Source organism: Eulemur rufifrons, chromosome 4 (genome assembly GCF_041146395.1).
Source record: "Eulemur rufifrons isolate Redbay chromosome 4, OSU_ERuf_1, whole genome shotgun sequence".
Classification (NCBI taxonomy): Eukaryota; Metazoa; Chordata; class Mammalia; order Primates; family Lemuridae; genus Eulemur; species Eulemur rufifrons.
This window is the reverse complement of record NC_090986.1, coordinates 44459533-44472275: the sequence shown is the minus strand read 5'-3', so window position 1 is coordinate 44472275 and position 12743 is coordinate 44459533. Positions and strand designations below refer to the sequence as shown.

The 12743-nt window shown below is 36.7% G+C and overlaps 1 pseudogene; it reads right to left on the bottom strand.

Annotated features, from left to right (window-relative positions):
- Nucleotides 1-4548: 4548 nt before the first annotated feature.
- On the bottom strand, nucleotides 4549-5538 carry LOC138382454 (histone-lysine N-methyltransferase SETMAR-like; annotated as a pseudogene).
- Between the last annotated feature and the right edge of the window lie 7205 nt (nucleotides 5539-12743).

Here is a 12743-nt window from a genome sequence, read left to right as displayed (position 1 = left end):
AAAGCCAAGAAAGGCAAGGGCCGAAAGTCAACGTGGATGTCGTTGGGGACTGTATTATTCAGGATTCTCCAGAGAAATGAAACAAATAGGAGATGAGAGATGTAGATCATAATGAGGTAAAGATATATACAGAGACATTTATTTTAAGGAATTGCCTTACAAAAATATGGAGGCTGACACTCTGGAAATCTTCGGGGCAGGCAGGCTGGGAGGCTGGCTGGCAGGAGACCCAGTTAGAGCTGATGCAGCTTGGATCCAAAGGCATTCGGGAAGCAGAATTCCTTCCTCTTCACTGGGGGTCAGTCCTTTGTCTCTTAAAACCTTCAACTGATTGGATGAGCCCCTCCAGTATTATGGAAGATCATCTGCTTTATTCAAAGCCTAGGGATTTAAATGTTGATCTCATCTAAAAAAAAAAAAATACCTCCACAGAAACAACTAGAATAATGTTTGTCCAAATATCTAGGCACCCTGGTCTTGCCAAGTTGATTCATAAAATTAATCATCAAAGTCACCTTAGCCAGAACTGTTTTGTTTTATTGAGAAAAATGTGCTAAGCAATAAATAAAGACCCTAAATGTAGGTGATCATTTCAAGATCATTTGGTTTCTAATACAGATTGGAGCCAAGGAAATTCAAAACACCTGTGTTAGACGATGTAGGCCATTGGTTCCCACTCTTGTTTGCACATTAGAATCACCTGGAGATTATTTGTAAATTCCAAAGCCCAGGCCATACCGTAGACTAATTAAATCTCTGGGGTATGAGTAGTTTGTGAAGCTCCCAGGTGGTTCCAATGTGCAGACAAGTTTGGGAATGACTGACTTAGCCTTTCACATTATACCACTTAACAAAGGGTTTTAAATAAACTATGGTGAATCACATTGAGAAAATTTTGATAGAAGGGATTATATTTATAAATGTTCTATAGAAACTTAATAGTCAGCCAAATTTCCATATGGATCAAAGAACATAATATTCAGTTAGAAATGCTGATTTTAAAATGACTTGAAGGGGCAGACCAACATGGTGGGGTAGAACTGTCCAGTGATTATCCCCCTGCAGAAACATCAATATGAACAACTATCCATGTAGGAAAATATCTCCATAAGAGCTAAGGAAACCAGGTGAAAGATCAACGTACCTAATTAGAACACAATAATAAGAAAAGATGCATTGAAGAGGGTAAGATGTTTCATTTTATATTACCCACATCTCCCATCCCCCAACCCCAGGCAGCATAGCACAGAAAGGGATATAGCCCATTTGTGGGAAAAAGAGAGAAGTGAGCCCAGGACATTGCCTTAGACCCCAATACTAAAACCACTGCAGTAAAACCCAGCACCATGCAGATCCCCCACAGTCCAATATTCCAGGTCAGTACCTGCAGATTAAACCTCTAAACCTACTCTGGCTTAAGGCAGGAACACACAGCCACAGGCTTTAGGCTTGCATGGTGGACATGATCGCTAGTGCACACCACTGCCAGGCCAACTTAAGTGGCCCTGGGCTCCAGAGAACCCTCAGCAGCAGGCAGCTCTCAGTGGCCTGAGATTTTTGATGTACTCTAGTGCCATGTCAGCCATGTCTGTCCTGAGATTCTGGCAGTGGCCTGTCTGCTACAGTATGCCTCGAGCTTGTGGCCTGCCCCTCCCCAGTGTTGAACATACCCTAGTTGATTCTGTGTTTCTGACAGTGCTTCACTGCCTGTACCTGCCACAGAGCTTTCCCAGAAAAAGCCAGTATGTGAAGACAGGAATCACTACCTACTTCTCCAAATGTGCAGACACTGACACATAACAACAAAGATCAAAAATAATCAGAAAAACATGGCATCAACAAATGAACAAAATAAAGTTTCAGCAGTTTACTCTAAAGAAATGGAAATGTATATACTGCCTGGCAAAGATTTCAAAATTACTCTTTTAAGGAAGCTCAGTGAACTTCAATAAAATACAGAGAAGCTATTCAACAAAACAAAAAAGCAATAAGTGACTAGAGTGAAAAATGTAACAGAGAGATTCAAATAAAAATTAAAAAATCAAACAGAAATTCTGGAGCTGAAAATATAATGACTGAAATGAAAAATGCAATAGAGAGCATCAACAGCTAAATTTATCAAGCAGGAGGAAAAATCTGTGAACTCAAAGAGAAGTTATTTGAAAATATACAGTCAGAGGAGAAAAAAGAATAAGAAGGAATGAAGAATGCTTATGAGATTTATGGGACAGTATCAAAAGAACAAATGTTTGAGTCATAGGAGTTTAAGAAGGAGAAAAGAAAGATAAAGGAGAGAAAGCTTTTTAAAGAAATAGTAGCAGAAAACTGTCCAAATCTGGAGAAACATATAAAGATTCAGGTATAAGAACGTCAAAGGTCTCCAATCAGATCCAATTCAAATAAGACTTCCCCAAGACGTATTATAATCAAACTGTCAAAAATCAAAGACAAAGAGAGGATCCTAAAAGAAACAAGAAAAAAGAAGCAAGTAATATATAAGGAAGTATTAATATGGCTAGCAGCAGAAACTTCACAGGCAACAGGAAAGTGGGATAATATAGTCAAACTGCTAAAGACATAAAACTGTCAACCAGAAGTACTGTATTTGGCAAATTATCCTTCAGAAATGTAGGAGAGATAAAGACTTTTCTCACAAACAAATGTGGAGGGAGTTCATTATCACTACAATTGTTTTACAGTAAATGCTAAAGGGAGTTCTTCAAGCTGAAGGGATAACAAGTAACACAAAAACATCTGAAAGTATAAAACTCATTAGTAAAAGTAAATTCACAGTCAAATTCAGAGTACTCTAATACTGTAATGGTGGTGTGTAAATCACTTGTATCTTAAGTATGAAGTTTAAAAGTCACAACTGTTAAAAATAATAATAGCTTCAATAATTTGTAAAGGGATATGCAAAATAAAAAGGTGTAAATTGTGATATCAAAAATTCAAAGTGTTGGGGGAGTGGAGTAAAATCATAGTGTTTTGTTTGTTTGTTTGTTTGTTTTTTGCAATCAAAGTTATGTTGTTAGCTTAAAATAACCTGTTATAACTATAAGATTTTTTATAAGTCTTATGATAACCAACACAAATCAAAAACCTATCATAGATACACAAAAAATAAAAAGCAAGAAATCAAAACATACCACCAGAGAAAATCACTTATCCACAAAGGAGGACAGCAAGAGAGGAAGAAAGGAACAAAAGAGTAACAAAATAACAATAAATTAGAAAACAATTAATAAAATAGCAGTAGCAAATCTTTACCTATCAATAATTACCTTTAATTAAATATATTACATACCCCAATCAAAAGACACAAAGCAGCTGAATGGATTAAAAAGAAAACGAGACTAACTATATACTGCCTACAAAAGACTCACTTCTCTTGTAAGGACACATAAACTGAAAGTGGAGGGATACAATAAAAGATATTCTATGTAGATGAAAACCAAAAAGAGGAGTATACTATACTTATATCAGATAAAATAGACTTTAAGTCAAAAACTTTAAAAGAGACAAAGAAGATCATTATATCACTATAAAGGGGTTCATTCAGCAAGAGCATATAACAATTTATAAATATACATTCATACAACATTGGAGTACCTAAATATATAAAGCAAATATTAATAGATCCAAAGGGAGAGATAGACTGCAATACAATAATAGTAGGCACTTCAACACTCCACTTTCAGAAATGGACAAATATTAGGCCACAAACAAGTCTTAACAAAATTAAAAAGACAAATCATACTAAGTGTCTTTTACCATAATGCTATAAAAGTAGAAAACAATAAAAGAAGGAACTAGGAAAGTTCAAAAATGCATAAAAATTAAACAACCTGCTCCTAAATAATCAATGAATCAATGAAGAAATCAAAGGAAAAAATTTTAAAATATGTTGAGACAACCCAAAATTGAAACACAACATACCAAAACCCGTGGGATACCGCCTCTAAGAGCCCATTGCTCTGGCACTGGGAGCCCAACCCTGTGGTCCCCCTCCACCTGACTCCTGGGGAAGAGCTGGCCTAGGATAGCTCCTGCTTCTTCAGATGGAAGGTGCAAATTCAGTACACTGCCACAATAGGAAATATGTTCAAAGATTTTTACTTAAAGATCCTGGACAGGAAGTGCACGTGAGTTAGGAGAGCAGTTCTCCGTCCCCAGGTCAAATAAGGCAGGAATAAAGTGGGAGAGAAAGAGAGAGAGAGAATGCACAGGTGTGTGGCAACCAGAAGTATATGAAAGGGTATAGGTGTGGTTTAAGTTTAAGTTCCCAGGCAAATACCTGAATTATCCACTTATAAGAAGTAGTGGGAAAGTAGAGAGCCTAGTTTGCTGGGCAGGAGAGATGCCTCTAAGTTCATGTCTCCAGCCACCAGCTTGAGCCATTTGGATGTGGTGTTCTCCCAGGCAGCAAACTTACTATGTTGTTCTCATTACAGGGTCTTTATAAAATACATTAGCTTGGTGCAAAAGTTATTGCGGTTTCAGACTGTGATTTTTAAATCATTATAACTAGGCTCAAACACATCTGTATTAAGCAAAATAGGAACCATTACAATCAATACATTGTTGCCAATGACAAATAAGTTTGTTTATTCCTGTAGCGTAAAAATTTGTTCTTCAGGATTCAACTAACTCTTTGGAAAGCATTTTCTGCATTCTGCTGGTTGTGGAAGTGTTTTCCCTTCAAAAAGCTGTCGAGATGCTTGAAGAAGTGGTAGTCGGTTGGTGAGAGGTCAGGTGAATATGGCGAATGAGGCAAAATTTTGTAGCCCAATTCATTCAACTTTTGAAGTGTTGGTTGTGCCAGGTGCGGTTGGGCACTGTCATGGAGAATTGGGCCCTTGCTGTTGACCAATGCCAGCTGCAAGCATTGCAGTTTTTGGTGCATCTCATCAATTTGTTGAGCATCCTCAGATGTAATAATTTCACTGGGATTCAGAAAGCTGTAGTGGATCAGACTGGTAGCAGACCACCAAACGGTGACCATGACCTTTTTTTGATACAAGTTTGGCTTTGGGAAATGCTTTGGAGCTTCTTCATATAAAATCCACTTTTAGTTGCATGTCACAATCTGATCAAGAAATGGTTTGTTGTTTTTGCACACAGTAAGAGAAGATGACACTTCAAAACAATGATTTTTTTTTTTTCAGTCAGCTCATGAGGCACCCACTTAGTAAGCTTTTTCACCTTTCCAATTTGCTTCAAATGCCGAATGGTTGTAGAATGGTTGACATTGAGTCCTTCAGCAACTTCTCATGTAGTTGTAAGAGGATCAGCTTTGATGATTGCTCTCAGTTGGTCGTTGTCAACTTCCGATAGCTGGCCATTGTGCTCCTCATCTTCAAAGCTCTCTTCTCCTTTGCAAAACTTCTTGAACCACCCCTGCATTGTATGTTCATTAGCAGTTCCTGGGCCAAATGCGTTGTTGATGTTGCAAGTTGTCTCCACTGCTTTATGACCCATTTTGAACTAGAATAAGAAAATTGCTAGAATTTGCTTTTTGTCTAAGATCATTTCCATACTCTAAAATAAATATAAAATGAACAGCAAGTAATAAATCATAAGCAAAAACCATAAAGCAAGAAATGCACATTACAATGACGTGTAACATAAGCACATTTATTTAAGAATATATTCCAATATCAAATGACAAATTTCAACAATGCTAAAACTGTAATTACTTTTGCACCAACTGAATAGTTTCAGATTCCATAAATCTGGGATGGAGCCCAACATTCTGAATTTCCTATAAGCTCCCAGGTATGATGATGCTGCTAATCAGTGGACCACACTTTGGGCAGCAAGGGTCTAGATAGGGAATATCTCTCCATTTAATTTCTCTAATAATATTTATAGTTTTCTGTGTAAAGGTCTTGCACATATTTTGTTCCTAGAGGTTCAAAAGTTTATAAATTATGTCTATATTTAAAATTTTTATATTCCTTTTTTGTTGATTTATAGCAATTCAATTGATTTTTATATGACTTTGTCCTGCTAAACTCACTTATTAATTCCAATAATTCATCTTCATATTCTTTTGGAATTTCTACAAATACAATTATCATATAAAAATAATGACAATTTTATGTCTTTCTCTCTACACCATTTACATTTTATTTCTTTTTCTGGCTTGACTTCCTTGATGGCAATCTCTAGAACAATGTTGAATAGAGATGGTGACGGTAGACAGCTAGGGATCTCTGGCCCCTCCTGGGGACATGGTGGGCAATGGTCATACCTGGGGGAGGAGAGAGCATACTCTACAAATCTACCAATCAGAACTTAGGGCTGGGCACGGTGGCTCACGCCTGTAATCCTAGCACTCTGGGAGGCCGAGGTGGGCGGATCCTTTGAGCTCAGGAGTTCGAGACCAGCCTGAGCAAGAGCGAGACCCCATCTCTACTAAAAATAAAAAGAAACTATATGGACAGCTAAAAATATATATAGAAAAAATTAGCCGGGCATGGTGGTGCATGCCTGTAGTCCCAGCTACTCGGGAGGCTGAGACAGGAGGATCGCTTGAGCTCAGGAGGTTGAGGTTGCTGCGAGCTAGGCTGACGCCATGGCACTCACTCTAGCCTGGGCAACAGAGTGAGACTCTGTCTCAAAAAAAAAAAAAAAAAAAAAAAAGAACTTAGCATGCCAGCTGCAAAAGAATGCAGAGGACTCTGTAGCCCACAGGCCAAGTGGAATAGGTTCAAAAGAGTCTGGAAGGTAACTTAGGACAACCTAAGGCCAATTATCACATCATTAGCTTAAATCTACATTTCAGTTCACCTCCCCCCCACTCAAATGGGCTTTCAGAGAGGCTCATGGGCGATCCTCATGTACAGTATGACTCACGTCATGTAACTCCAACTGTCCATCAAAGTGGCTCCACGATGACATTTGAACCATGGGGAGGTCCCTATCTGGACACTATAAAACAAGACAGAGACCATAACCAAGGTCTTTTTGGCTAAGACAAGGGGCCAGGGCATCATCTGTGGAGTATGCATATTGCTCTGTAAACTGATATCTTGCTCTTGCTCTATAACTCTATCTTTCTTCCCCTCAATAAATTTCACCTCATGCTTGCCTTATTTTGGTGTGTCTGGCCATTCTTTGGCCAAAAGCACACTAAGGATCGGGAGCACAGAACGAGATTGCCAAACCTGACAATAGCAGACATTTTCATTCTATGAATTCATAGAATTTTTTAAAAGAATATTTCTTAATTTCTGAACATATGAGATATTCTAGTTACTTTTTGTTAAAAATTGATTTGTAGATTAATTGTACTGTGTTTCCAGAACATATTGGATATTTGCTAAGATTTCTTTTATTGCCAGATTATGGTCAATTTTAAAAAATGTTTCATGTGCCTGAAAAGAATGTATAATCTGCAGATGTTGGATGCAACATTCCATGGTTATTCCATTAGGCCAAGTTTGCTAATCCCATTTTTTAAATTGTTTAAACTTTCTATATTTTTACTGATATGTGCCTGCTTGTTAAATTGATTACTGAGAGAATTTTGTTAAAAATCCCTCATAATTTTAGATGTTTCTATTTCTCATTGTATTGTAACTGGTCTCATGAACAAATTTCAATGCCCCTATATGTTTTCAATGGTCCCTGTATGTTTTTTATAATCCTCTCCCTCAACTAACTACTTGACTTTTTGAGTTCTTTCCTAGAAATGGTGGATTTTCTGCAAGACAAAGGAGCTAAGATTCTGAAGGGCAGAATTCCTGAAACCAAGATTCACCATCCCCCACACCTGTCCCCAATGCACCTAGCTTCTTGTTAGTTATACCACGACCTGCCCCAAGGCGTGTGGCCCCTTCTTGAGAAACCCAGGATCTCCATTAGTCAGAGAGATGGATTTAGGCAACTTCTCCCATTCTCCTGAGAAGATACCTGTCATAGTAAAAATTTCTTTCTTCCTTGGCAGTCCTCATTGTCTCAATAATTGGATCATTGTGTGATGAGCAACTTGACCTAAGCCAATACCCTCTTGTGACTTTGATTACAGTATATTATTAATTTTGGCTTTAAAGTAATGTTACTATATTCATTAAAAAATAGACATATCTTTCTAGTGACTACACTTTTGATCTCCTTACGCTATGCTTTATATTTCTCATTGTTTTTGTCTCTTTGTTCTATTTGCTGAGTGTTTTCTTCTGACCTATCTTCCAATCCACTAAGTTTTTCTTCAGTTTTATTTAATATGCTGTTAAATTCCTGAGCCAAGTTTCTACTTCTGTGATTTTATCCTTCAGTCCTAGATTTTCTTTCTTTTTTATTGTTCTAGGCCTCTGCCAGAATTCCCAGCCTTGTCTTTTATCTCCTTGTAAACAGAAAAGATGGTGATTTTAAAACAATTATACATGGAAATATTCTGAAGTCTAGGAGAGTTCTCCAGAGAGCACTTATGTTTGATATCATAAATAATGTGTAACAACTACCTATCTGAATTACCCTAAGGCAATTTTTGGATTGAAATAATTGGAAGCTGAACTATATCCTAGCTTTTTGGTTAACTTTCTACTAAGCAGAAGCCTTTTGAGATTCCTAACTCAATGTGATGGTGGTTTATCTGGGCTCGGTTTATTGACAAGTTTTGGACTCCAATTCCTGCCTTTCAGCTCCACAATCTATCAAAACTATTTGTCAGCTTTCAGCGTCAAATCAGCCCCCTCTCACTTACCAATTACCCTCCGAGTAAATGGGACCCTAAATGCCAGTATCATCCCCTCCTCAGGCCTGTGTCCTTCCATTGGCCCTCTGCTTTTTCTGCTTTTTCTGCTTTTTCTGCTTTGTCCCCATTATTTTATAATATGTCTGATGCTTTCAAATAAATAAAACCATGATTTTTTTCTGGGTGATTTTAACGAAGTGTGGTCTGAATTACTTAATAGCCATTAGCAGCAGCAGAATTTCTCTCATATTCTCTTTAAATTGTCCTTGAAATGGATTTGCAAACTCACTTCCCTCCTATATTTCTTTTTTAATATGTATGTATGTAAAGCTTTTTTTCTATCTATTGGAGAACTAATATGGAAATATAAAAACATTTATAATTATGATTTTTCAAAATTAAATCCCTTGGGTATAAACTTGGAAAGTTTTGTTTGAAAGGAAAAGGAATGGACTGAGTAAGTATAATTACTTGGATGGAAAGTCACCTTTTTTGGTAGCTCAGTATCTCTATACTTTCCTTAGGTGGGAGAAACCCCTTTGTGTGAGTCTTGGTGAAAGGCACAGCCCCTCCTTCCACTGCTCCCTATGAAACCAAAGAGGAAGCTCCAGTCCCTATTTACTGGGAGCCAAGGCAGAATTGACTCGGAATCAGATAATCTCTACTTCTCAGGACTTTGACTTTTAGAAGAATGACAATAAGACTAAGGATAACTGGGAAATTACTTACAGTGAAGGTTGCAGTGTCTACAGCCTGGAAATTGAAGGTATCTATAGTTTTGAATATCAGTGTCTACATGCATGTCCAACATCACAGTGTTCAGAGTTCCAAAATGCCTGAAATATTATCCTGATTTGGTTAAATTGGCATTCCAGCGTTCTTTTCTCTGTATATTTTCAGAGCCTGGCTATTCAGATTTCTATTTCATATCCTTTCAATAAATTGGTTTTCTCTTTAAATTAGCCAGCATTAATTCTGTTGCTTGGGAATTAAGTGGAGATCAATTAACAAAATTTCTACTGAAGGATATAAAATAACTCAGTATTTCCTATAATAAATAGTAAATTTAATTGGCTAAGATGTATGTGATCTAAATTACATGCACATATTTCAATAATAATTCTGTTCTTCTGATTTAAAAACATGCATGAGTACTTCAGAAGCTATTATTCATATATGTCTTAAAAGATTCTTATTTATGGATTTTAACAAATTAAAATTGAGTTAGAACATACATAATCAATCATTGGAATAATTTCCTTACTGATGTGGCTTATTAACAACTGAAGATATAGATTCAAGAGATGCTATTAGGTTATACTAAGTTCCATTTTTTAAATTTTATTGCAAAATTTCATTTTACATGTATGGAATTCAAACTTTGGGATTTGAAGTTTAGCTGACTGCAAGTTGCCAAGGAAGCGCTAGGATGCTACTGTAGATCAGCTTGATAAGACAGAAAGATACAAGAGTTAAATATAAATTAAGGGGCTAAAAAATGAAGTCCTCTTTAGTAGAAAAGCAAGGTGTTCAATGGGAATAGCATTGTCAAGGCATTGTTCACGCAACCAACCAAAATAATGAAAAATGATCCAAGAAAGGGGGTTCGTGAGCCAATGATACCATTAGAAATCTAGAGCAGCAGTTGATATTTATTTAGCAGTCTGGTCTATATTTACAAGATGTCAATCAACACGATGGGAATGGAATTCTATGGTGAAAAGAATTCTTTGTAGGATAAGGGTGAGGTAAGATCAGAAGGAAAAGAGCAGGACCATAATCTTAGGAATATCATTGAATATAAACCATAGCTCTCTTTACCATATCCATACCAAAGAACAGACTGGGGTATCAGGCAGATTCGCAGAAAATATTAGGCACATAGAGAAAAAGTGTGGCACATAGGTAAGAATCCTAGGTTTCAGCATGCATCATTAAGAATAGAGTACTGTACAGTCCTGTCCTCCAGAAAAATATCATAGGGGCCTGGTGGTCAAGACTGTCTGCCTCCCAGGCGGTTCTCCAATACCTCTGTAATTCATGGAAATCTTTGCCCTTGAGCCAAGGATGACAATAGAAGGCTCTCTACTCCCTGATCTCTATCTTTTTTATTGACATTTCCGTGTGAAAAGAGATAGTAGGAAGAAGAAAACAACCTTTGGATAAAAGCACCAGTGTGCCTTTTATCTTGGTTTTCTTGGAACAAAAGTAATTGAAACAAAGAAAATTAGTACAGCTTCAGTGGGAAGCATAACTTCAAACCAATCACAGTACGTAAGATACTAGATACCTTCCAAGCACTCAGTATAGCTGTTTTTACTGGCTAGGTTAGGTAGGACTTTCTCCTCCTACAGCCCATCTTTAGGCATCCCAATTAGTCTGCAGTTAACTCTCTAACCATCTCAGGGTGATAAGACTGACAAGCTTAGATGAGCTTTATCTACATAAATTCCTGAAACAACAGAAATTAATGCAGAACCCATTATCAGAAATCATAGTGTAGCTGGTACACAGCTCTGATCATTGCAAATGAGGTTTCAAATAGACCCGGGAGCACTTTAAGTTCTTTTGAAGTGTTTTCCAAATCAGAAAATCTTTCCTCTAAAAGCTTCTCTGAAAATTAACGTGGATCTTGACCAAGGATGATTGGTGTCTGCCCAAGAACGTGTGATCCTCATTAGGTTACGCTGAGTAGCCTGGCGTGTGCTACATTCCTTTAACATGCTTTCTGTATTAAAATCAATGTAAAGTCGTCAAACTTTGATTTTAACCAATGCCTGCCTGTGAACATATAAAAAGACATAATTACTTTGGGAATAATAACAGTGTGATTTTTCCATAAAGAAGTGTTTTCTAGAGAGAAAAGTCTATGGTTGGATTGAATTCTAAGCTTCTCTAAGTGCCACCCTCTTAACTCCAAATGAAGTTACATGAGCATACACATAATTTTGTGCAGTTAAGATTTCATTTGTATAAAAAGTGACTCAAGGAAGTCTTATTTTTCACTGTAAAATGTCTTATTAATTTTTTTTTTTTTTAATAAAGACATCCAGTGGGAAAAAATCAGCCACAATTCCACTATCCATTTAAACAATTATTAAACTTTAATGAATTCTCCCTAGGGTTACAAATGTATTCTATTTTTTTTTAAAAGCAAAGTTATGATCACATAACATATGTAATTTTTGTCTTTTTTTAATGCTTATTCCAGGCATTATTATAAAAATTTTACATATAATATAGTAACACATTTAAATCTTATATCATAGTATTGTATGTGTTATTTTTATCAACATTTTACAAATGAAGGCATCATGGCACAGATTGGTCAGGTAAGTTGCTGAAAGTCTTTTAAGGTAGTGATGGGGATGTGAACTCCAGCTGTCCTTCCAACATCTGTGCTGAGGGAGATGTAAGGGGGAGTAGGCGTGGAGCTTTCTTGCCCATCCTGGTGTGCCACCCTCCAGTAAACTCCATGTGTTCAGCTATGTGGATACTCCCTGAACCCAGAACTCTTGGGTTTCTATGGAAACTTTATTAAGTAGCATGACTGACAAAACCATTGGCCAATGGTGATCAATTTGACCTTCAACCTTTCTCTCCTACCTGGAGGTTGGAGGGGTGGGACTAAAAGTCCCAATCCTCTAATCAAGACTTTGTCTTTCCAGTGACCAGCCCTCTTCCAGAAGCTATCAGTCAACATTAGCATGTAAAAAGACAGCATTTTTGAGTTTCCAAGGATTTTAGAGGTCATATACCAGGAAACTAGGACCTGAAGAAAACCAAATATGTATTTCACAGTATCACAAATAATTATTAGTATATCACCATCCTTACTGTTGAATATTTAGGTTATTTGCAAACTCAGCCTAATAATTCAGTGAACTTTTATTTCTGGAATTATGAGCTAAGAATAGATTTCCGAAAAAAGAATTTTTAAATCTAAAGGTTTGAATATTTTGTTTTGATGTCTCAAATTTTAAAATTTTAAAGTAATTACATATGCTGATCTTTTCCATTATGATTATTGCTATTATTT